The sequence below is a fragment of the Hylobates moloch genome, unplaced genomic scaffold (genome assembly GCF_009828535.3).
Source record: "Hylobates moloch isolate HMO894 unplaced genomic scaffold, HMol_V3 SCAFFOLD_4, whole genome shotgun sequence".
NCBI lineage: Eukaryota > Metazoa > Chordata > Mammalia > Primates > Hylobatidae > Hylobates > Hylobates moloch.
In genome coordinates, this window is record NW_026652279.1 from 102,845,153 (window position 1) to 102,869,050 (window position 23,898).

Genomic DNA, 23,898 nt, shown 5'->3' on the forward strand with positions numbered 1-23,898 from the left:
CTCAAGTCAGTAATCTAGTTAAGAAACAGCTAAGTTGAAAAGACACTTTCCCTCAAAATGTTGTCTTCAGATAATGGTGTTTAAGTCTAAGTTCTAGGTCTTTGATATGTAAATTTTCTACCTTGTTTCACCTGAGTCGTGTCTTTAAGAATGATTGATAGTCTAAAAGTGGGAAAGAAACTATTTGAAAATTGATGAGTGAAGAATCTTACAAATCTGTAAGATCTGCCTCTGTGTGTCTTTATGTTTATATGTATATATCACTTGTATGAGATATTATACTACCAAAATATATGAAAGTGCTTTAATCAATTGGCTTATAGAAAAGTAAGTGCTTAAATAAAATACGTTGTCAGAAAAATAAAAGCTAGCTCATGTTGGGGCTCAGAAACAAATACCCAAAATATGGTGCATTGCCATGCTGAACTGAAGAAGCCTTGATCAAGGCCTCTCTGACCTCTCCACCACCCACAGTCTCTCTTAAAGAAGCTGAAGTTCCTTTATCTGCCTAAAGTCCAGACCCAGCAGAGAAAAAAATTGTTTTTACTTTACATTGATGTAAAGCATGATGGTAAAAAAAAAATTTTTTTTCTTCCCTCCCTGTAAGACCAAGAATGCAACCACACCTGAACAGATCTTTTCACTGTCAAAAAGAACTATTTACAAGTAAATCATTCTCCCTAGTAATCCTCTCAACAGCATTTCTTTTCTCTCCCCTTCCATAACTTGTTTTTGCCGGGATGGTATATAAGCTTGTAAAACTCACTGGGGAGTTGGGCCTTCATTCTGAAGGATCCTGTGTATACATGTCAAATAAATGTATATGCCTTTTCTCCCATTCATCTACCTCATGTCAGTGATTTTTCAATGAACCTCCAAGGGGCCAAATGGCGTTGGCCACTAGACTTAAATGACTTTTAGTTCACACGACTTTAGTAATCATTGATAAATAAAACTAGTTTTGTTACCATTTAACCAGGTTCTTGTCCACTGCCCAGATAGAGCCAAACACTGAGACAGCAGGGTGGTAGTAAAGAAAGACTTTAATTATCACAAGGGAACTGAGGAAGGAGAATGGGAGATTTCTCAGAGCTGCCTCCCTGAGAATTCAGAGGCTAGGGTTTTAAGGATAAATTGGTGGGAAGGGGGTTAAGGGATGGGTGTTGCTAATTGGTCTGGGAGGAAACTATAGGGGTGTCAGAGCTGTCTTCATGTGCTAAATCAGTTATTGGGCCATGGAGAAGTCACAATACAAGTCAAGTCAGTTCCTTAGTTACCCTCATGGGCCACAGGTACAGTTGGCATCAGTTGGTCCAGGCTGTTAGAGACAAAGTCTGAAAAATATCTCAAAGACCAGTCTTAGGTTTCATAATAGTGTTTGTGACTGATGGTTACTATGGAAAAGCAAGCGGGGAAACAATGGTGGGTTATTATTTAACCATGACTATAGCTTAGTAGAAAAGTTTGCATGAGGTGAAATCCCTGGTGGTCAAAGCTACTCAGCCTTCTCTCTGGTCAGTCCAACTTCTGGAAGCCATAGGGAGGATCTGCATAATCTAAGGATCATTAGTCTTTGAAGAAAAAACTTTATTAATCTTGTGGGCAGCCTGCCTGGGGTAAGACAAGGAGGTAATAAATTATTAGTGTCTATTGAAATGACTATGTGCAAGCAGTCATGCATGGAGGAGGAAGAGATCTGAGAGAAAGATAAATATCTTAACAAAACTCAGCTCCCTACCATAATTTTAATCTTGTGGCCTTTTAAAATTTCATAAAAGTGGTTTCAATTTCAAAATTCTCTTCAATAATTTAAAATCTTAAAGTCATATTATGTTAAATTAAGTAATCCTAGGTTTTTCACTGAAATTAGTTACTAAGAGTTAGAATAGTGTTAATATATGTAATTAAAAACTACTATTAGCTGGGTATGGTGACTCATGCCTATAGTTCCAGCTACTCAAGAGGCTGAGGTGGAAGGATTGCTTAAGTCTGGGAGATTGAGGTTGCAGTGAGCCATGGTTGCACCACTGCACTCCAGTCTAGGTGACAGAGTGAGACCCTGTTTTAAAAATATAAATAAAAATAAAAAAATAAAACTATTAGATATAAGAAAAATAATTCTATATACAGAGTGTATAAAAAATATGTGGTTTTGGTCAGGAAGTTTATTTTAAAAAGACGTGAAGATACGGTTTTGGTAAAGGAGAACTAATTTTGTCTAATTTAGAGGTTAAATGTTTCAAAATGAAGGAAATAAATGATGTAGATAAAAGTTAATGCATAAAAAGGAAAAGGATAAACAGGTGAGGAATGAGGAACCTTTGATTCCTGGTTGCCCATGTGGTTACCCACGGCATAGAGCTGCTGCACTGCATTCAGTTACTAAATGTAAAAGTTACCAGTGGAATTTAGAGATGAATTCAACTCCTAGAGAGTTGGGCCAATGGATACATAAGGAGGTGCAAACTAATAACCAAAATGTGAAATATTAAATCCTTTGGTTATTGTAAACCAAAAAGTGTCTGAGAAAAACCTCAATCAATTTAGAACTTTATTTTGCAAATGTTGAGGACACACAAGGGGAAAAAAAAGACACAAGTCACAGTAGGATCTGTGGCCTGTGCTTTTTCCAAAGAGAGTCTTGAGCACTTCAATATTTAAAGGAAAAAGAGCAAGCAGCAGAGGAAGGAGGGGAAAGGCGGGGAAGGGTGAACAAGGAGGTGAGTGGTTTTTGTCCTGTTACAAGAGAAAACAGATTCTCATTGAATTTATGCAAATAACTGCATTGCCACAAATTAAGAATATTCACAGATAGCGTCTAAATTTTTTTAGAAATCAGGGAGAGAGAAAGAAATATGCTTCAAATTTTGCTTGTAAGACTGTACTTTACTCAATTGTTAAAAGCTGTAAATAGCTCAAAAGAAAAAAAGTGTTCTTGATTCTGATAAAAAAAAAAAATCAGCATGTTTCAAACAAAAAAATCATTGAAAAATTATTTCAGCCTTCCATTAGTTCAGTCCATGCAGTTAACCCCTGTCTTGCTTGATACTGAGTCAGCAATCCTCAGGAACACATTAGCTCTTTTTAATGAGAGTCCTGGAAGTTTTTTATTCTTTAGTACAATGACACAGTTTCCAAGGTTATCTGAAACCTCCATTTAAGAACACCCATCAGAGTCCTTTCCATGAATTCCCTTATAGAAGCAAGTTTTATGACCTTTTTTTTTTTTTTTTTCTAAAACAGAGTCTTACTGTGTCACCCAGGCTGGAGTGCAGTGGCACGATCTTGACTCATGGCAACTTCTGCCACCTGAGTTCAAATGATTCTGGTGCCTCAGCCTCCCAAGTGTCTGGGACTACAGGTGCACGCCACTGTGCCTAATTTTTGTATTTTCAGTAGAGACAGGGTTTTGCCATGTTTGCCAGGCTGGTCACTAACTCCTGGCCTCAAGTGATCCACCTGCCTTGGCCTCCCAAAGTGCTAGGATTATAGGCATGAGTCACTACCCCAGGTCAAGAAGCAAATCTTAGATTGTTGCTTTGTAGAAACCACTTTTTGAGAAGAATCAAGGTAAAACAAATAATTGTGTATGACAAAAGTCTTAGAACAGCCATGGTTGAAGACACAACTGACCAAGATATTTGGTTAGTTCTGTGGCATAAAACAATTTCACATAATGATCATTATTATTATTGATAATATATACTAAAACATATCAGAATTATAGGAATCTCATACACTTTGGGAACATATACTAATAACACATTTATATAAACATAACCCAAAGAAAATTAAACACTACTTTATATTTGACAATGGTTCTTCTATGATTGAACATATCAAATAAGCCAGATATGTCTCTTTTGGAATGCAGGAGACCTAATACCTAAAAAGATAATGAGGTTTAATGACTGAATTTGAAACTTGATTTTGGAAAGTTTGTCAAATATCAAAGGTTTAAAACACATGCTGTCAGGACTGGGTGTGGTGGCTCACGCCTGTAATCCCAGCACTTTGGGAGGTCGAGGCAGGTGGATCACAAGGTCAGGAGTTCGAAACCAGCCTGGCCAATATGGTGAAACCCCACCTCTACTAAAAATACAAAAAAATTAGCCAGGCGTGGTGACACATGCCTGTAATCCCAGCTACTCGAGAGGCTGAGGCAGGAGAATTGCTTGAATCTGGGAGGTGGAGGTTGTAGTAAGCCGAGATCGCGCCACTGCACTCCAGCCTGGGTGACAGAGCAAGACTCCATCTCAAAAAACAAAACAAAACACATGATGTCACAAATCCGGATGTCAGGTTACTGTAAAATAAGTCATTCATTTAGCCAAAATGATAATTCAAAGATTTTTAAAAAGCAAAAACCTTTACTCTTTGATAGAGAGGAGACTCAGTTTCTCAAACAATAAGACCTAGTAAAGTCAGCATGAGGCCAACTGAATCTAGCTCTCCTCTCCCTCTCTTTTTTTTCTTTTGCAGTTTATTCAAAAGGCAGACAAAAATATTTTACTGTATCTTTTTTTTTTGTTTTTTATTTTTTGAATCGGAGTTTTGCTCTTGTTGCCCAGGCTGGAGTGCAATGGCGTGATCTTGGCTAACCACAACCTCCACCTCCCAGGTTCAAACTATTCTCCTGCCTCAGCTTCCCGAGTAGCTGGGATTACAGGCATGTGCCACCACGTCTGGCTAATTTTGTATTTTTAGTAGAGAAGGAGTTTCTTCACGTTGGTCAGGCTGGTCTTGAACTCCCGACCTCAGGTGATCCGCCCTCGCCAGCCTTCCAAAGTGCTGGGATTACAGGTGTAAGCCACTGCGCCCAGCCCATTATACCTTAATATTACATGAAAATCTTATTCAAAAGAAAAAACCAAATTTTACCTTTGCATACGATATTATTAATGCAAAAGCTACTTTTAATAAAATCTTATAAACAAATTCATCCTTAGAACTTCTAGACAAAAATTATGTTCCCTTAAAAAATCCACATTCCCATGCCTTCTTATAAACCATATTTTTAACTGAAACACATTCTACTTTTAAAATACACTTTGTATGTATCTAGTAGTTTTAATTAAATACGTTAATGATAATGTTACCTCTTAGTAACTCTTATTTTTGGTGAAAAACCTAGGAGGTTCATAAGTTTATAGACAAGTAGAAGCAAAGTTTTATGTCTTTAAGCATTTAGCACAGTATTTAACCTGCCTAACTAGTTTAGATCAAAAGTCTAAATTAAATTCTGGAGATGTTTTTATTTTATCAATAATTTAAAAACTAGTTTTATTTACCAAATATTGCTAAAGTTACATGAACTAAAAGGCATTTGAGTTAAAGTTTATTTTTCTGATGAAAAATTTTATTTAAGCACTTACTTTTTTCTTTAGGCCAATTAATTAGAGCTCTTTTATATATTTTGATAGTGAAACATCACATACACATGACTTCTGTAAACACATAGACATGCAGACATAGACAGAAGCAGATCTTATAGATTTATATGATTGTTCATTTGTCAGTTTTCCAAATATCTCTCCCCCACTTTAGACTATCAATTCTCTTGATAACCTGTTTCATTGCCCTGGGCAATTGTCAGCTAGACAGCTCAAAATTTGCATTTCTAAACAGACAACTCTTAGGTGAAGCAAAATAGACAATTTGCATTTTAAAAGCACAGAGCTAACACAGTAGGCCTAAATATTGTACCATCATTTGCTCAAGCCAAGGGAAAAACAACGGTGTAAGTAAATTTTAGTTAAGATGGCCAGGAAAAGTACTTTAAACAAAGGTATGCTTGTGAATTTAAAGCAATGGGAAGAGTTTCTAACGTACATAGGGAGATACCATTACAAATACAAATTTCCTTGAAGATGTAAATTTATTTTATGAAAGAGTTTTCAGATAGCCAGCTACATGCCTGAAAGTTGTATTTTGGCTTTTTAAACCTAACTTGTTCTTAATTAGATTATTGGCTTTAGGGTGGAGCCCTTTAATGACTGTGAGAAGGAAAATAAGCAGTTTTTATGGCCTGATATTTAAATACATGTGAAGCAAGCATAGCTGGAAGGCAGAACAGATCCTCCAAAACCAAGGATACCATTTTTACACTCCATCTGTGGTTGCCAAAGAGAGGGGAACACCATGGGACAAGATAGTTCAAAGCTTTTACAGTGCTCCTCGCTACAAGGATATTCTGTTCTCCCAAGGATGGTGGGCGACCCAATGCCAATCGGCCGACTCTGTGATCATCTCATCCCCCACAGGAGACTTATCTCTTAGTCAGGAGTGGGGATGTTTCCATAGCTTCTACATGCCCCAAAGCTCACTTTTCTCATATACATGCACAAGGAAATGAGTAAAACAAAGTGGTCATAACTACTCACTGTAAGCCTCTGCCATCAGCCATTTCTAAAAGTGTATTTCTTATCTACCTATTGTATACACCAAAGTTATTTTCTCATGATGCCAAGTAATTTTAGGTACCCCCAAAAGTAAAACAAAATCAGGTAACACAATGCAAAAGAGAATAGAGTTTTATTAGATATGAGTGAACTGGTCTGCTTACAACTCCTGGGATGACATGAAGAAAAACAGATTTCTTTCAAACAGAAGTCTTTGGTGCCTTTTCTGTTTCCCCAGTGGATCCCAGGCTGTCAGAAATTCCTTTTTTTCTTCTGTTTTTTTTTCTTAGGTGCTTCATGTGGCATTGAGGGTGGCAAGAGAAAGGAGAGACAGGCAGAAGTAAACGGAGAAACGATTTAGCTGACGAAAAGTTTTTACAAAGAGAGAACAGAGGCTTAAAACTAGTGTGTGTGTGTGTGTGTGTGTGTGTGTGTGTACATATATACCCTAGATATCAGTTTTAGTTAAGTCTACTTTTGACTATTGAGCTCTTTTTTAAAAACAAAACAAAACAAAACAACTTTTAAACTCTCTTATCACCAGATTTTTGCCATAACAAACAGCCGGTATTTGAAAAGTCATACAAATATCAAACCAGAAAGGACTCATTCTCTGGCTGGAAAACAAACCCAGGTCACCAAGGTGAAAAGGGAAGAACCTTAGCTACTGAACTACAGCATGGGGTGGTGTCCATTGTTTTTCCTAGAGGGAATCTAGAGCAATTTTGAGCTTTTAAAGATTTTAAACTTTTTTTTATGTTAGATTTTGCTCAAGCGAATTCTCAAGACTAGCCATGACACTATTATGTGTCCTTTTTAAAATTTGGTTTTCCCATCAATTATTTAGAGTAAGAGATCTGTAAAACCTTTTTTATTTTTCTTTTGGCATTGACAATTAGGATTTTCAGTGGTGTACTTTATTCTGATAGCAACTCAATCCAAAAATCTCTCTGTGTAAAGCCCAGGTCATAATTTTCTAGGTTTAGAATAAATTTTTACATTCCTGGAGAGGGCAGAAAGGAGGCAGTCCCCATGATCCCTAAAAATTCACTCTTAGAAATAGATTTAAGAGAGCAAAAGATGACAAAAACCCCATAGGGATGAGATCTTTTAAGAAAAAACTTCCCTAAGAAATTGACACATTTGGAACAAAAAGTGTACTGCTTAAAATATTAGATGTCTTGGATTCCCAATCTTTGCAGACTGGCTTCTTGATGTGAACCTGAAAATTCCTGCCCTCCAGGTAATGGAGACCAAGAGAGTACCCCCACTTGGTGAGAAAGTCAAGCTTTCAAGGACATAAAACAAAATGAGAAGGAAGCCTCATCCAGTTTTTATTTCAGGGGCCCACAGCAAAGTTTGTCTTAACAGATACTTGGTATAGTCCGAACTGCAGAACTGACCAATCTGCAGGGCCAGCTTGAACAGTGAGCATACAGGGGTTCTAGGCCCATGTTCTATCCTATGATACTTGATACCTTTTTTTTTTTAGGTGCTTCGTGTGGCATTGAGGGTTTTAGGGTTAACTTATTGTTTTAGGGTTAATTTATTGAAGGGATATTTATTCTGAGAGATTTGGGGGCCCACAAGGAATTTCCTTGTGAGAAATTGGTGAGGGAGGCCACCTGGAGAGAGATGTGGCCTTCTATCATTGCAGCTTTCTGTTTAGGAACAAAAGGAAGGCTATTTTTGCATGAATCTGTTCCCAAGCTTTATGTCTACCTTTGGCATCGTGATTTGGGGGACTTAAGATTTTATTTTCCTTTTAGTTATTGTTATCTATAAAAGCTAAAATGAAAGTAAAAGAGAGTGCCCTGTTGGGCCTTGAGCCTGGACGAACCTCAGATATGGGTCTGTCTGAGCTCAGGTTCTTAGCCTCAAATCTACCCACAAGGGAGAAAAAGTATGCCAGCACAACAGAAAGTACCTTTGATACTTGTGGGTAGTCAGTGTGGCAGAAGGGCAAAAGCAAGCAGCAGTTGAAACCATAGGGTATAGTATGAAAGAATCATTCCATTTCGTACAACAGTATCAGCAGCTCCCTGAGGAACTTTTACCAAAATGGATTGTGAGAGTAACTAATTTGGAAGCAGTGGCTTTGATTTGAAATGCTGCACAGTGGAAAAACATGTTTGGGTGATGCAGGACCCACAGGTCACTATAGAACAATTGCAGATTCATATATATGATCCAGACACATAGGAGGTTATTCCTGAGAGAAGAACTGGGCTGGTGGACTGGATAAAAGCCACTGTAAGATCTTTTTACCCTGAAAAGGGGGTCTGTTCAACTCCCCCTATAAATGCCAAGTTGGGTAATTCAGATGAAGCATGTGCAAGCCATGTGGGATTGGCTTTATGAGGACCAGGATATTCACCCACTGAATATGCCTGTTACCCAGGTTATGGTAAATGCTGTGATTAAGGGGACCCCTTCTACATGGGTACCACATGTAATGACATCACTCCTGAAAAATGGAACAAGAGTCCTAGAAGCTTTATCAAACTTGTTGTCTCAGCTTTCCTTGATGGGTCTTACAGATATTAATTTTAAAAGTTAGGTTAATTAACAAGAACATGGTGAAGGTTAGAGGAGAGAGTCAAAGGACTCATCCCAGAAGGGTGTAAATTTTTAAATGTTTATTAAGAAATAAGATGAATAGGCCGGGCACAGTGGCTCACGCCTGTAATCCCAGCACTTTGGGAGGCTGAGGCAGGTGGATCACGAGGTCAGGAGTTAGAGACCAGCCTGGCCGACATGGCGAAACCGCGTCTCTACAAAAGTACAAAAATTAGCCGGGTGTGGTGATGGGCGCTGTAATCCCAGCTACTCAGGAGGCTGAGGCAGGAGAATCGCTTGAACCCGGGCAGTGGAGGTTGCAGTGAGCCAAGATCATGTCATTGCACTCCAGCCTGGGCGACAAGAGCAAAACTCCATGTCAGAAAAAAAAAAAAAGAATAAAGAGAGCATTGATAAGGGTGAAACTAAAAGGAAAAAGAAAGGGGAGAGTCATGGGACTCATCCCAGCAGGGTAAACATGTTTAAATAGTTATTAAAAATGGGATAAATAAAACAGAAATTGATGGGGTTAAAACAAAGGTCTTAATACAACACCATCAAAGATTGGGTAGACCAGAGGGACCCCTGCCTGTCTACAAACATTATAGAGCCCAAATCAGTTTTCTGTATTTGCCCCAGATTTGTGAAATTTAAGAAAAAAATCAGAAGGTAAAGATTACAATGAGAAAGCTGACCAAAAATTGTCTGGGGCAATGTTGAGGCAGTTAATCAAGATAAGGATTGACCAATGAGCCCAAGTGCCTTGGCTCAACTCCCTGCTGGGAACTCAAATCCTTTTTCACAAGAAAGGGTAAAATGGTCTAGGGGTGGAGAAAAAGTTTCCTGGGACTACAACATAAAATGTAAGGGTCGATAGGATTTTAAGAGTTAAAATGTTTGAACAGGCTTTATGTAAGGTAGCTGTGTCTCCTTTACCTAAATGTTTTCTGGGAATGGACATTGTGTATGACTGGAGGATGATTCCGCTTCCTAGTACTGTGAAGCAGAAAGCATATAAATCTTCCCTTTGAGCAATATTAATTGGACATGCTCAGTGGGAACCAGTAAGACTGACCAAGCCCACAAAGTGTAGAGTAGAAGCTGAAGTGCTGGTAGGGAACAAATTATCCACTGGATAGCTCCTTGTAGAATTTTTACTGGGGCTTATGGCAAAAGTCTATGAGCACCTTCACTAGAGAATTTTCATTTGGGGGTATTTGCTGCCTTGTAATTGGATGTCAGCTGAAGCTACTGCTATGATTGAAGGGCATAAAATGGCCTTGACACCCGAAATAATAATGTCTGAATATCAGAGAAACACTCTAATGAGGATAGCAGCACCCAAAAGGGTCCCCACTAATAAAATGGGAATGGTTTGTGTAGGATCATGCTATTTGAAGAATGCAAGGAGGAGATACGAGCAGGGAGTCTCTTTTTCCCTAGGACTGACTCTGAAACTGTGTGAGGGGTTGCTTGATTCTACAATGCCCAATAAACAGCTCTCACCTGACTGACAAAGAGCTGCTTGGTTTGTGGATGGCAGTTCCAAGGTGAAAGGACAATATCCTGTTTGGAAGGCTGCTACTCTAATTGTAAAGTATACTATTGTGAACAAAATTTACCTGTCTCTCTACCTGATATCTCCAAAATTGGAAAGTATTTATATATTTGTATGATATGGGAATACAGTTATTTGCATAAGTTTAGTGAGAATCTGTTTTCTTTTGTAACAGGACACAATTGGAGACACAGGTTCTTTTATCAAGGCCTTGACTGGAATGGCATATTTTCAGATATGACCACATTGCTTTGAGGAAATGAGGTTGATGTTGTAGAGCTGATAAAACCCCCACGGAAAGGCCAGCCTACCTCTGGTAAGTAAAAAATGTCACTTTCTGGTAGGCCCAGGAACCTCGAGTTACTTTTGGGCCTCAAGAAGAGAGGAATACACCCATTCATACAGGTATGATAGGCACAATCGGATAGTGAATCCTTGACTTGGTTAGCCTCAGGGCTTATAGAAGTCTAATCTGAGATTCCTTATGGAAAGTGTCCCAGTGAAGCCATCTTAAAAGGAGCCAATATGGCCAATACCTTCACTTGATGCAAATTGTCAGGTCAAGTTAATGAGACTAAATTTATTTCACAAGTAAATTGGTCCTACCTTTGATTTATCCTTAGTAGAGATGGGAAAACTGTTGAGAAAAACTGTGTTTCGGAAGAAAACTATAGTATGCTAGTTATTAGACTATAGCCTTAATCATTGTTTCTGAGTTTTATTATTTGCCTATAATTCAAACTGAATCCTGAATTATTTCCTGGCTACAAATTTCTAAAGAAAAACTGAGATTTAATTGTCTTCATGCCCTTTTTGATTATAATCCTTGTGTGCATTATATTTCTACTATTCAAATTATTAATGTTATATATCTCTCCTTTTACTTCTTCCAAGAAAACCAAAGTCACGGTATTCCAATGACTAGAGATGACAAAACAAAGCCTGGGAATCTCCCTAATTTGGAATGCTACTGGGTCTGATCTGTTTTCCCTGCCAACCCACTGCTGCTAAAGTTGCGCAATATCAAGCACTTTCCCTAAAGGCCCAGAAGAGGAGGTTGTGTGAGATTAAGAGGGATGGAGTGTAGGGGCTAAAGCAACTCCATCTTGGATGTTGATCTGCCATATTGAGTTCTGATTAACCCCATTTCCAAAAAGGCCTCTAAGGTTTTTTTTTTTTTATTGTTTTGCTTACTGTTCCTTGTGTAACATCATGTACTTACCTTAAGTCCTGCCCTTGAATAATTGTCCTACACATCACTTCTGTATCACATATACCCTTTCCCCATGGTATATAAGCCTTGGTTCTGGGTGTAATGGCGTGGGGATCCACCAACCTGTCTCCACACTACCTGAGACACAGACATGGTTTCTATTCATAAGTCACTATTAAATGTTTCTGTCAGGTGCAGTGGCTCACGCCTGTAATCCCAGCACTTTGGGAGGCAAAGCAGGAGGAACACTTGAGGCCAGGAGTTCAAGACCAGCCTGAGCAACATAGTGAGACCCCCCCTCCTCCCTTTACAAAACACAAAAAAGTTAGCTGGGCATGGATACACATGTCTCTAGTCCTAGCTACAGAGGCTGAGGCATGAGGATTGCTTGAGCCAGGAGTTCAAGGGTGCAGTGAGCTGTGATCATGCCACTGCACTCCAGCCTAGGTGACAGAGTGAGACCCTGTCTGTAAGGAAAGAGAGAAAGAAAAGAAAGAGAGAGGAAGGAAGGAGGGAAGGAAGGAAGGGAGGGAGGGAGGGAGGGAAAGAAAGAAAGAGAGAGAGAAGAGAAGAGAAGACAAGAGAAGAGGCCGAGCATGGTGGCTCACGCCTGTAATCCCAGCATTTTGGGAGGCCGAGGCGGGTGGCTCATGAAGTCAGGAGATCGAGACCATTCTGGCCAACATGGTGCAACCCCGTCGCTACAAAAAATACAAAAATTAGCTGGGCGTGGTGGCGCATGCCTGTAATCCCCGCTACTCAGGAGGCTGAGGCAGGAGAATTGCTTGAACTAGGGAATTGGAGGTTGCAGTGAGCTGAGATCATGCCACTGCACTCCAGCCTGGTGATAGAGTGAGACTCTGTCTCAAAAAACAAGAAAGAGAGAGAGAAGAAGGAGAAGGAGAAGAAGGAGAAGGAGAAGGAGAAAAAGAAAAGGAAGAGGAAGGAAGGAAGGAAGGAAGGAAGGAAGGAAGGAAGGAAGGAAGGAAAGTTTCTTCCTGAGAAACTGGATATGTAAGCCTCTTTCTTTGAATTCTCAGCTTCCTTGGAATTTTAGTGGTTGGTTTGCATAGGCTTGCTCACTGTGAAATTCCACTGTGTGGAATTGGTGATTGAGGTGCATTTCACATAATGTAAAATTAACAATTTTGAAGTGAACATTTTATTTGCCTTTGAGGTTAATCCTTGTTATAAGTGTATCAGTACTTCATTCCTTTTTATGGCTGAATAATATTCTATTGAATAAATATGCCACATTTTGTTCTTTTTCACTCATCAATTGATGGACACTTGGGATGTTTCCACCTCCTTTTGGCTATTGCAAATAGGACTGCTATGAACATTCATTTGTGTACAAGTATTTGTTAAAATACCTGTTGCCAATTCTTTGGGATTTATACTTAGAAGTGAAATTGCTGGGTTATATGGTAATTCTACATGTAATTTACTGAGGAACTAACAAATTGTTTTCCTTAGAGGCTGAACCATTTTACATTCCCACCAGGAATGTACAAAGGTTTGAATTTCTTGACATCTTCACCAACACTTGCTATTTCCCCATCTCATCCTTTTTAATAGCCATAGTTGTATAATTATACCCATTTCTAGTGGGTATGAAGCTGTATTTCATTGTGGTTTTGATTTGCATTTCCCCAATGACTAATGATCTTGAGCATCTTTTTATGTACTTGTTGTCCATTTGTTTATCATCTTTGGAAAAATGTCTAAGTCCTTTGCCCATTTTTAAATTGGGTTGTCTTTTTGTTGTTGAGTTGTAAGAATTCTTTACATATTCTGGATGTTAGACCCTTATGAGATACATAATTTGCAAATATGTTCTTCCATTCTGTTGTTGTCTTTTCACTTTCTTGAGAATATCCTTTGACAAACAAAAGTTTTTAATTTTGAGAAAGTCCAATTTATTTTTTATTTTGTTGCTTGTGTTTTCAGTGTCACATCTAAGACTCCATGGCCAAATTCAAAGTTGTGAAGATTTACCCCTAACTCTTCTGAGAGTTTATAGTTTTAGTTGTTATATTTAGGTCATTGGCCAATCATTGCAACTTAATTTTTGTATATGGTATGAGATGGGGGTCTAATTCCATTCTTTTGCATGTGCATATCCAGTTGTCCTGTACCTTTTATTGAAGAGACTGTTCTTTCTATCAGTTTTGTCCTTAGTTTACTCTTCTTTTTCCCCTGTTCTTTAAGGAATAGGGTTAGGTTATTGATTTGTGATCTTTCTTCTTTTTTAATGTAGGCAGTTACAACTATGATTTCCCTATGAGCACTGCTTTTGCTGTGTCCTGTAAGTTTTGGTAGGTTGTGTTTTGCATTTAATTTATATAATACTTTCATATTTCCCTTGTTGATTTTTTTCTTTGATCCATTGGTTGTTTAAGAGTGTGTTGTTGCCAGGCGTGGTGGCTCACACTTGTAATCCCAGCACTTTGGGAGGCCGAGGCGGGTGGATCACGAGGTCAGGAGATCGAGACCACGCTGAAACCCCGTCTCTACTAAAAATACAAAAAATTGGCCGGGTGAGGTGGCAGGCGCCTGTAGTCCCAGCTACTCAGGAGGCTCAGGCAGGAGAATGGCGTGAACCCAGGAGGCAGAGCTTGCAGTGAGCCGAGATTGCGCCACTGCACTCCAGCCTGGGCGACAGAGTGAGACTCCGTCTCAAAAAAAAAAAAAAAAAAAAAAAGAATGTGTTGTTTAATTTCCATACATTTGTGAATTTTCCATTTTCCATTGGTTGTTGATTTCTAGCTTCACTTCATCATGGTCAGAGAAGATACTTTCTATGATTTAAGTATTTTAAATGTATTTATAGTTATTTTGTGGCCTAAAGTATGATCTATTCTGTAGAATGTTCCATGTGTAAGAACAGTGAGGACTCTGCTCTGCTGGTAGAGTATTCTATATGTGTCTAGTAGGTCTAATTGATTTACAGTGTTCAAGTCCTCTATTTACTTATTCATGTGCTATTTTGATGTTCTTTTTATTTTTCTCTTTTTTTTTGTTTTGTTCTATCTATTATTGAAAGTGGGTTATTAAAATCTCCAATGATTATTGTAGAACTAATTCTCCTTTATTTCTATTAATGTTTTCTTCACATATTATGGGGCTCTGCTGTTTGGTGAATATATATTTATAATTGTTACATCTTGGTAGTGAATTAACCCTTTTATGAATATATAATAATATCCCTCATTTTAAAGTTTATTTGGACTGATATTAGCATAGCCACCCCAGTTCTCCTTTTGTTACCATTTGCATGGAATATCTTTTTCCATTATTTTACTTTCAATATATTTTATTTCAATATATTTTACTTTCAATATATTTGTCTCTTTGAACTCAAAATGTATTTTTTGAATCCATTCTGCCAATCTCTGCCTTTTAATGGTGAGTTTAATTTTTTAACATTTAAAGTGATGACTGATAAGAAAGCAGTTACTTCTATCATTTGATATTGTTTTCTACAAGTTTCATATACTTTTTGTTCCCCTGTCTTTTGTGTTTGTGTCTTTCGTGTTTTTTAAAGTGTACCATTCTCATTCCTTCCTCAGTGTCTTTTCTGTATATATTTTAATTTTTTTTTGTGAGTACTCTAGTGATTACAAAAAACACCCTAAATATATAAAAATACAGTTTGAATTGGTATCAACTAAGTTTTAGTAGCATACACAAAATCTATTCCTATACAGCTTTGTTATTGTCACAAATTGCATCTTTTATACATTGTATGCCAATTAGCATACTTTATAATTACTGTTTTCTACATTTGTCTCTCAAATAACATAGGAAACAATAGGGTACAGACTGGGCTCACAACTGCAATCCCAGTAATTTGGAAGGCCAAAGCAGGAGGATCACTTGAGGCCAGGAGTTCAAGTCCAACCTGGGCAACATAGCAAGACCCCCATTTCTACAAAAAAAAAAATTAGCAGAACATGGTGGTGTGTACCTGTAGTCCCAGCTACTTGGGAGGCTGAGGTCAGAGGATCACTTGAGCCCAGGGGTTTGAGGCTGCAGTGAGCTGTGATTGTGCTACTGCACTCCAGCCTGGCTGACAGATTGAGAACCTGTCTAAAAAAAAAAAGAAGAAATTAGAAAATAAAGATATAGGAGGCCAGACTCAGTGGCTCACACCTGTAATCCCAGCACTTTGAGAGGCCAAGGTGAGTGGATCATGAGGTCAGGAGTTTGAGACCAGCCTGGCCAACATGGTGAAACCCCATCTCTACTAAAAATAAAAAAATTAGCTGGGTGTGGTGGCTCGTGCCTGTAATCCCAGCTACTCGGGAGGCTGAGGCAGGAGAATTGCTGAAACCCGGCAGTCAGAGGCTGCAGAGAGCCGAGATTGGGCCACTGCAGGCATGAGCCACCATGCCCACCCCCCACCACACCCTTTTCTTTCTTTCTTTTTTTTTTTTTTTTGACAAAGTCTCGCTCTGTTTCCCAGGCTGGAGTGCAGTGGTGTGATCTTGGCTCACTGCAACCTCTGCCTCCTGGGTTCAAGTGATTCTTCTGCCTCAACCTCCTGAGTAGCTGGGACTACAGGCATACACCACCACACCCGGCTAATTTTTGTATTTTTAGTAGAGGTGGGGTTTCACCATGTTGGCCAGGCTGGTCTCAAACTCTTGACCTCAAGTGATCCACCTGCCTCGGCCTCCCAAAGTTCTGGGATTACAGGTGTGAGCCACTGCACCTGGCCAGCACCCCACCCTTTTTTAAAAACCATGAATGTGTGTTGGAATTTGTCACATGCTTTATCTGTGTCAATTGATATGATCATATGCCTTTTTAACTTGTTGATCTGATGATTACATTGATTTCTCAACTGTTGAACTAGCCTTGGATGCCTGGAATAAATCCCTATTGGTCAAGGCTATGAACTGCATGTTTGTGTCCCCTCAAAATTTATATGCTGAAAATCTAACTCCCCAGTGTCAGGAGGTAGGACCTTTGGGAGGTCATGAGGGTGGAGCCCTCATGAATGGAAATAGTGCCCTTATAAGACAAAACGTGAGAGAGTTTATATCTCTTTTAGCCATGAAAGGATACAGTGAGAAAAGGGTGATTTGTAAACCCAGAAGAGTGCTCTCCCCAGACACTGGAACTTCTAACACTTTGATCTTGATTTTCCCAACCTCCAGAACTATGAGAAATAAATGTTTGTTCTTTATGCCACCCAGCATTTGATATTCTTGTACAGCAGCCTGAATTAAGATAGTCACAGTGCATAATGTTTTGTTATTTTATTCAGTTTGCTAATATTTTGTGGAGGACCTTTGAATCTATGTTCATGAAAGCTATTGCTATGTAGTTTTTTGTTTTTTTTGTTGTTGTTTTTATTTTTTTGTACTGGTTTTGATATTCGGGTGATACTAGCCTCACAATGAGTTGGGGACTGTTCTATCTTTCTGGAAAAGATTGTGAAAATGCATTGTTATCTCTTTAAATGTTTTGTAGAATTCTCCAGTGAAACCATCTGGGCCTGGGATTTTTTAGGAGATTTTTAAAAATAAATTCAGTTTCTTTAATGGTTAATATATGGCTACCTAAATTATCTATTTCATCTTGGTTGTGTTTGGTAGTTTGTGGTTCCTCAAAAGGCTTCATTACTTCTAAGTTTTCAGTAAAAAACTATTTTAGAGTATAAAACTTTGTGTAATATTTTCTTATTATCTTAGTGGCTACAGGATATGAAGTGACATCCCCTGTTTTATTCCTCATATTGGTGATACCTGTTTTCTCTTAATTTTTGTGACTCTTGAAAGAAGTTTATACATTTTATTGATTTAAAAAAGAAACAGGCCAGGTGCGGTGGCTCACGCCTGTAATCCCAGCACTTTGGGAGGCCGAGGCGGGCTGATCACGAAGTCAGGAGATCAAGACCATCCTGGCTAACACGGTGAAACCCCATCTCTACTAAAAATACAAAAAATTAGCCAGGCATGGTGGCGGGCGCCTGTAGTCCCAGCTACTCAGGAGGCTGAGTCAGGAGAATGGCGTGAACCTGGGAGGCAGAGCTTGCAGTGAGCCAAGATCATGCCACTCCATTCCAGTCTGGGCGACAGAGCGAGACTCTATCTCAAAAAAAAAAAAAAAAGAAGAAAGAAAAGAAAGAAATAGTCTTTTATTTCATTAATTTTTTCTCCTCTGCTATTTCTTATTTCTAATTTTATTAATTATTGTTCTGATCTCTATATTATTTCCTTCCTTTTTTTTAAGAAAGAGAGACTCTCACTGTGTCACCCAGGCTGGAGTGCAGTGGTGTGATCATAGCTCACTGCAGTCTTTAACTCCTGGGCTCAAGCAGTTCTCCTATCTCAGAGTAGCTGGGACTACAGGACACACCACCATGCCTAATTTTTAAAATGTTTTGTAGAAATGAGGTTTTGCTATGCTGCCCAAGCTGGTCTTGAAATCCTGGCTCAAGTGATCCTCCCTGCCTTGGCTTTCCTAAGTGCTGGGATAATAGGTGTGAGCCACCAAGCCTGACCTCCTTCTTCTTGATCGCTTTGGGTTTATTTTCCTCTGCTTTCTCTAGTGCCTTGTGGTAGGAGCTTAGATTGATTTGAGTCCTTTTCTCATGTTTAATGTAAACATTTAGTGCTACAGTTTTGCTCTCCAAAATCCTTTAGCTGTATCCAACATGTTTTGGTATGTTGTATTTTCATATTCCTTAAGGTTCATTTTTAACTTGAGATTTTCCTCTTTGTCCCAGCAATGATTTAAAATTTATGTTATTCAATTTCTGTGTGTTTAGAGAGTTTCCTGTTGTCTTTGTTATTGATTACCTGTTTGATTCCAATATTGTCAGAAAACATGCTACATATACTTTCATTTATTTTGCACGTGTTGAAGTTGTTTATGGCTCAGGACATGGTCTATCTTGGTGAATCTTCCATGAACAATTGAAAAAAAAAAGTGTACTCTGCTTATTGGGTGGAGTGATGTGTCACTCCATGATTGGTTGATTATATTAGTCAGATCTTCTATATTCTCGCAAATTTACTGTCTAGTAGCTTTGTCACTTGCTGAGAGATTATGTTGCATTTTCCAATAATAATTGTGGAGTTGTCTGTTTTTCCATTTAAGTCTATCAGTTTTGCTTCATGTATTTTAAGGCTCTGTTTTTTGGTTTATACACATTTGAGATCATTATGTTTTCCTTGTCAATTGAACTTTTCATTAACGTGTTATCTCTCTCTGTCATCTCTACTCTAGTAGGTTTTTTTTTTTTTTTTCTTTTATTTATTTATTTATTTATCTATCTATTTTTAAATTTTTTTTTTGAGATGGAGTCTTGCTCTGCTTCCTAGGCTGGAGTGCAGTGGCACGATCTCGGCTCACTGCAACCTCCGCCTCCTGGGTTTAAGCGATTCTCCTGTCTCAGCCTCCTGAGTAGCTGGGACTACAGGTGCCCACTACCATGCCCAGCTAGTTTTTGTATTTTTGGTAGAGATGGGCTTTCACCATATTGGCCAGGCTGGTCTCGAACTCTTGACCTCGTGATCCACCCACCTCGGCCTCCCAAAGTGCTGGGATTACAGGCATGAGCCAGCGAGCCCCACCACATGCATATTTTTTAATAGTAGGGAGAAACCTTTTACAGATAAGTTACAAACAAAGAAAAGGAAAATAAACAATTTTGTACAAGAAATTTAACACATTCTGTATAAGTTGTTCACTTTGCTGTTATCATTTGTACAAACTCTTCATAGATCACTTGACCATCACCATCAATATCTGGCTACCTGATCATTTCATCAACCTTGTCATCTGTTAAATTGTCTCCAAGGTTTTTCATCACATGGTGAAGTTCTGTTGCACTAATATAGCCATTGCCATCCTTACCAAACACACAGAATGCATCTCTAATTTCTTCTTCACTGTCTGTGTCTTTCATTTTTCCTGCCATCATTGTCAGAAATTCAGGGAAGTCAACTGTGCCATTACCATCAGCATCTACTTCATTAATCATGTCCTGTAACTCTGCTTCTGTGGGATTCTGACTAAGAGACCTCATTACAGTTCCTAATTCCTTGTTGTTATAGTTCCATCACCATCTTTGTCAAATAGTGAACAAGCTTCTTTGAATTCTGCAATCTGCTTTTCAGTCAGTTGGTCAGCCATGCTGCAAGTGCTACCGGTTTCTGAGATGTGACCATGCAGCCACTCAGCTCGCTCGCTCGCTCCACTCGGACTAATTCCTATAAATTTTTTTTTTTTTTTTGAGTTGGAGTTTTGCTCTTGTTGCACAGGCTGGAGTGCAGTGGTGCAATCACAGCTCACTGCAATCTGTGCCTCTCAGGTTCAAGCAATTCTCCTGCTTCAGCCTCCTCAAGTAGCTGGGATTACAGGCATGTGCCATCATGCCAGGCTAATTTTGTATTTTTTTAGTAGAGATGGGGTTTCACCAGGTTGGTCAGGTTGGTCTCGAACCCTGATCTCAGGTAATCCACCTGCCTCAGCCTCCCAAAGTGCTGGGATTATAGGCGTGAGCCACCGTGCCTGGCCGATAATTTTTGTTTCAATAATCAAATATGATTTATAAAATTCATGGTTTATGAAACATACCATTGTATGATTTATAAAACATGCTTTTGTATATGTTTGTATTTCTGCTCTTTCTGTTGTTCCTTTTTCCTTCCTAATCCTCTGAGATATTTGATCATTTATTTTCTATTTAAAGAACTTTCTGTAGCCAATCTTTAAGGATAAGTCTGCAAGCAACAAATTATTTTATTTTTCATTCATCTGAGAATTCATTCCAGAGAATAATTTTGGTAAATGTGAACTTTTCAGTAGAAAGTTATTTTCTTTTAGCAATTAAAAAATGCTGTACCAGCTGGGTGAGGTGGCTCAGGCCTGTAATCCCAGTGACTCCACAGTCCAAGGTGGGAAAATCATTTAAGGCCAGAAGTTTGAGGCCAGCCTGTGCAACATAGCAAGATCCCATCTCAGGGAGGGGGAGAAGGAAACTTAGTTGGGCATGGGTGCTCACCTGTAGTCCCAGCTACTCAGGAAGCTGAGGTGGGAGGATCACTTGAGCCTAGAAGTTGGAGGCTGCAGTGAAGCATGATTGAGCCACTTCACTCCAGCCTGAGTGACAGAGTGAGAAATTGTCATTCAAATAGATATTACCCTACAGATAATGTGTCATTTTTCTTTGGTTTTTAAGATCTTTTCTTTAAAAAGTAATTTTTTTTTTTTTTTTTTGAGGCGGAGTCTCGCTCTGTCGCCAAGGCGGCACCCGCCACCACGCCTGACTAATTTTTTGTATTTTCAGTAGAGATGGGGTTTCACCGTGTTAGCCAGGATGGTCTTGATCTGCTGACCTCGTGATCTGCCCGCCTTGGCCTCCCAAAGTGCTGGGATTACAGGTGTGAGCCACTGCGCTCGGCCAAGAAGTTAATTTTGATGTGTCTTGGAGTGGATTTCTTTGGGTTTAACCTGTTGGGATTTGCTCAGATTCTTGAATCTGTAGTTTTCTGTTTTTCAACAAATTTGGGAAGTTTCAGCAAATATTTTTTCAAGTACTCCTTCAGTTTTACTCTTCCACCACCACTCTCATGGAACTTTGGTGATGCAAATGTTGGCTATTTTGTTATTATCCTACAAGTCTCTGAGCCTCTGTTCATTTTTTCCTCTATTTTTCCCTCTGTTTTTCAATTTAAGTGAATTCCACTGATTGTCCTGAAAGACTGATGCTATCCTCTGTTTTGTCCATTCTACTATTGCTGTTTTATTTCTGTTAGCTTATCTTTTGGTTTTGTTTTTGTTTTAGAGATGAGGTCTCACTATGTTGCCCAGGCTGGAGTGCAGTGGCTATTCACAGGCATGATTATAGTACACTACAGTTTCAAACTCCTGGGTTAAAATGATCCTCCTGCATCAGCCTCCTGAATAGCTAGGACACAGGGGCATGCCACCACACCTAGTTCTGTTTTTCAGCGTTATAGGTTGCACTTAGTTCTTTTTTATTACTTCAATTTATTTGCTGAGATTTTTCACTTTTTTTTTCCCCATCGTTTTTAGAGAATTTTTAATAGGCTATTAAAGCATTTTTATGAAGGCTGTTTTGAAGTGCTTGTCAAATAATTCCAATACCTGATTCATCTGTATTGGTATCAGTTGATTGTCTTTTTCTCATTCAAGTTGTGACTTTCTTGGTTCTTGGTATGACTGATGCTTTTTATTATATGTTGGATATTTTCTTTGTAATATTAGGAGACAGTAATATTTTTTGATCATCTAGTTTATGCTAAACATTGTATTGTATTATGTGCTATCTTACATTATTTTAATGAAACTAAGATCTCTGAAAATATATTTTGCTGAGATTTGCACAATTACTGCATTTCTACAAAAATAATAATTTTTGGTTTACACTTTTCTACCAACAGTGTGTTTTAGGATTTCCATTTAATATAGAGCTGAGCATATTAGTTAATCATTCAATAATTACATGTTCCAAGCATGAGAAGTATAGGACAGAATCCATTACTGAATTGTTCGACTTGGTGCAATGCCTCACATATCTGTTTTCCTTGAGTTCTTTTTTTAAATAAAATATCCTCATCTGAAACTTAAGAGTCTTTGAGAAATACTGAGCAAAATGAAATCTGGAAAGTAATATATGATATTATAGTAGAAATTATGTTCAATATTTCATTACATTTATAATAAAAATAACATAGTTGATCATCCGCAAATCTATGAAATTCATCATAAACACATCATAAATGTCTTTTCCTGTGCTCTCTGCACATTGTCATTTCATAAAAATGAACAATACTTAGACGTCCACACCAGTGATACATAGTTAATGATATGCTGACAGTTTAAAGACACAGTAAGGCTGGGCGTGGTGGCTCACGCCTATAATCCCAGCACTTTGGAAGGTTGAGGTGAGAGGATCACCTGAGGTCGGGAGTTCGAGATCAGCCTGACCAACATGGAGAAAACCTGTTTCTACTAAAAATACAAAATTAGCCGGGCATGGTGGTGCATGCCTATAATCCCAGCTACTCGGGAGGCTCAGGCAGGAGAATTGCTTGAACCCAGGAGGCAGACGTTGCGGTGAGCTGAGATCACCCCACTGCACACCAGCCTGGGCAACAAGAGTGAAACTCTGTCTCTAAAGAAAGAAAGAAAGAAAGAAAGAAAGAAAGAAAGAAAGAAAGACACAGTAGTACATGGAGGCCAGAGGCACATGCAGATCCCCACCAAATACACACAAAATTAAACATTGGAATATGTATGACAGCCTTTAAAAAATTCATTTCCAAAGAAAATAAATACGAATCAGAGCAGATATGTAATCTTTTTTTTCTTCTAGAGACAGGGTCTTGCTCTGTTGCCCAAACTGGAGAGCAGTGATGGAATCATAGCTCAGTGTAATCTGTACTTCCTGGGATCAAGAGATCCTTTCACCTCAGCCTCCAGACTAGTTGGGACTACAGGCATGCACCACCATGCCTGGCTAATTTTAAGTTTTGTTATAGACATGGAGTCTTGCTGTATTGCCCAGGCTGGTCTTGCACTCCTACCCTCATGTGATCCTCCTGCCTTAGACTCCTAAAATGCTGGGATTGCAAGCATGAGCCACTGTGCCTAGCTGAGATATGTAATCTTGAAAAGGAAAAATGGGTTCCACTTTATATTAATCTGATTGAAGAAATGATATAACCACAGAAATAATGCAAAGAAAAAAAAAAGGGTACAAAAAAGTATGTAGCAACCAGAGGAGGATAGGAGGAGCTCCAGCACAGAAGCCTAGGAAAGACTTGGCCATGCAATTATGGACCTTTAGATCTGGCTCTGTCCAGAAAAACTGTCCATTTGGGTCTCCCCCTACAGTGAAGACAAATGAACCTGCTTCTCACACCACCTTGACAATGGTCATTAAGATCATCCAAATTGCTCTGTGAATTCTATGTCCATGTCCACCAAGCAAGCTTCTGACAGTAATTCATCTCTCATGAAAATTAGGCCACAGGAATATGTGCTAATCAGGGATCACCAGTATCTAGCTAATTGATGTGAAAGTTATATTTTATAATTATAAATTAATATATCAGTATCATATTTTTTGTATATTTGATTCTTATTGATTCAGTTAATATTGGGGGAACCAGCCCCTGGTA

At 38.7% G+C, this 23,898-nt stretch overlaps 2 pseudogenes; one reads left to right on the top strand and one right to left on the bottom strand.

Annotated features, from left to right (window-relative positions):
* LOC131383299 (histone-lysine N-methyltransferase SETMAR-like) overlaps positions 1-23,898 on the top strand; it is a 149,248-nt pseudogene that overhangs the window by 19,163 nt on the left and 106,187 nt on the right.
* LOC116467205 (calmodulin-like) lies at positions 19,351-19,934 on the bottom strand (annotated as a pseudogene).